A 2,667-nucleotide genomic window follows, 5' to 3' on the forward strand; every position below is an offset into this window, starting at 1 on the left:
ACTTTCGCGACCCCCATGCAGTACCTCCAAGGACCCCCTAGGGGTCACGGACCCCCTGTTGAAGACCTCTGCATTAAATAGTTGCACTAAAAGACTCTTGACCAGGAAGTTCTAGTTATACTTATAGTGTGTTTTGTTCAAGTTTACCACATGCTGTATCATTTTATTTAAAGAAAGAAAGTTTGCATTATTTGTTAACATTTTAGCTGTAAAATGATGGGGATTAACAGCAAGTTAGCCTCTTGATACTGTGGGCAGCAGCGCAAGTTAAATTGGGCCTGTAGACGTTGGGAAAAATACATGGTCTGACATTCCATTCTGCACTTTTAAGGGACCAAAGCCAGATGTGCAGCAGAGATAGTCATGTAGACATTTTTGTGACCTAATATGTACATTTGCACAGCATTTAGCAGCCAATTTGATGCCAAAAGCTAAAGGTGCTCTTGGTGATCTAGACACTGGATAGAATATGTCATGTGGCATTGTATTCGACACAAAGACGAGCAGCGGTGACCTGAAAGACATCATATAGATGTGCTCTGCACAGTGGGTATATATCTATAGACCTCCCTCTTTTAATTATTGTCAAATAATAAAAAGAGTCATTAGGAAAAGCATTTCCAGGGAAGGCTAAATATGCAGCCCACCACCAAGCTGGGAGTGACAGAAAAAGTGTGATTACTTCTGGATAAATCAGAGGAGCGCAAAGATATATTTAAGAAGTGGATTAGACTCCTAAATGAACTAATGCTGCAACTTTGGTTGCAAGCATAGAAAACTGTCCACAGATCCAACACAGGGAGGGGAACTTTCCCCAAACCTTTCCCCAAATCCTCAAAATAAAAATCAGACCAAGGAATGCTGGTGACAGAGGATGTGGGATTTCAGGGTTAGTCACTTCCTGCTTGGTTCCTCATGACTCAGCTCTTCCCAACAGAAACATGTTCACCATAGAAAGATTCCTTTATTGTGTTTCTATAATTTCATCAATGCAAACCTAAACTGGGCGGTAACGTGGCACGTAGTGAATTCCACACAGTGAGAGCGTTCACTGCTCCTCCCTGCCCTCCTGCTACTATGTGACATTTGCTCCAGGATAAACATTTAGTCATGAATGCTTATTTTATATTTAAGCCCACATAGTGTGTGTGTAACCAGGTGGTCAGCAGCAGTCAGCAGTGGACCGTATTCTCACCATTGATTTTTACTCTATGCACCTCTCACTTTCAGTACAAGAAAGCCCACTAGATGATTCTGGGGTCATTGGGTGCATCAGATTAGGACAGGGACTACAGAGAGCTGATGGAAGGCTTTGTGGAATGGTGGGGTACGTTTATGTTTGTCATGATCTGGCCTGATAGCTCACCTTAATTGTTCATTTCACTCACCTGCCTAGCTCTGCTCGGTTTTCTAATTATCCCTGATCTCATCCAGCTGCATCTGTTCAGCGCGAGCAATCATGGCCAGATGATTGTTTGATTTCTGTTTGTTCCCTGTTTGCCCTTTGTTAGTGGCCTGTCTGTTAGTTTTAGATCTATTTCCAAGGTTCATGTCCCTGCTACAGTCAGAAGTTTAATCTCAGGCCAGTGTCCTCAGGCGAACTATTCCGTAACCAGTGCTGAGAGCCTTTCAGCGTTTCCCGATTGATTCTGTTTTCCTGATTCCGTTCCCTCTCATCCACTGGTCCTGTCTGATCTGTTCGCCTGCTGGATTCTGCCTTCCAGGTGCGTTTTGGTTTGAGCTGGATCTTCGACGCACGGGACTCTGAACCTTCCTTCCTCTGAAAGATTCCTGGAACCCGGATCTGTCCATTCCTGAGTGGATCGGAACCCCTGACCGGAGTGCAGACTCCTGGATTCCAGTTCTACTCGAGTCTGACCTTAATCCCTGTCCTGGTTCGGAGTCTGCTTGCTCACTGGGGCTGCTGCATGGGGGACGCTCTGGATGGCGGATCCTGCCTATGATTGAGAGGATGGACTGTATTGTTAAACCAGGTAAGTGACTCACTCTGATAATCATCTCCTGTTCAGATGATTGTGGTCACTTCCCTGTGTTTCTCTTTAACCAGAGTGTCAGTGATTGGGTGGTGCCCTGCATCCTACCTGCAGCAGTTCCACAGCAGCGTGCTTCTGTTCTGTTCTGTCTTTTTAATAAACGTTTGAACTTTCCCTCTGGCTGTCTCACCTTAAATACTGGGTCCATCTGTCCCGTTTATGACAATGTTCCTACCTCTAGGGTGGGTACATAGCATAACGGCACGATTCTTTTAGGGTGGAAGTAACATGTCACAACCCATCAATCGGTGGAAAGAAACACGTCACCACTGACAACAAAGGCAGGATAAAAAACAAACACATTTTCCAATGAAATCAAATGCATAAAATGAATCCTGCTAAAAACAGTTGAGCCTGTGGATGACCACGTTGTCGTCATGCAGATATGATGCTAGATTTGGAATTGGGTTAAACCCTTGTATGTCCAGCGGCAGAGAAAACTTCAGACAACCCAGACCATATAACTCAGTGGTAATGTGCTTTTTCAGTCCCAACCCCATATTTGTTTTCTAAGGTATGCAAAAAAAACACTGAAAAAAAGGACCCAGCTGTTTTTCGCCACTGTCGCCCCAACATGGGCCATTTTGGGGCGACAGTGGCGTTGGATGTAGGA

General features: G+C 44.7%; 1 protein-coding gene across 3 annotated transcripts in view; it reads right to left on the reverse strand.

The window, feature by feature from the left end:
• bves (blood vessel epicardial substance) overlaps positions 1–2,667 on the reverse strand; it is a 26,945-nt gene that overhangs the window by 9,760 nt on the left and 14,518 nt on the right. The window lies entirely within an intron of this gene.

Source organism: Cyprinodon variegatus, unplaced genomic scaffold (assembly GCF_000732505.1).
Source record: "Cyprinodon variegatus isolate N-32 unplaced genomic scaffold, C_variegatus-1.0 Scaffold1572, whole genome shotgun sequence".
Classification (NCBI taxonomy): domain Eukaryota; kingdom Metazoa; phylum Chordata; class Actinopteri; order Cyprinodontiformes; family Cyprinodontidae; genus Cyprinodon; species Cyprinodon variegatus.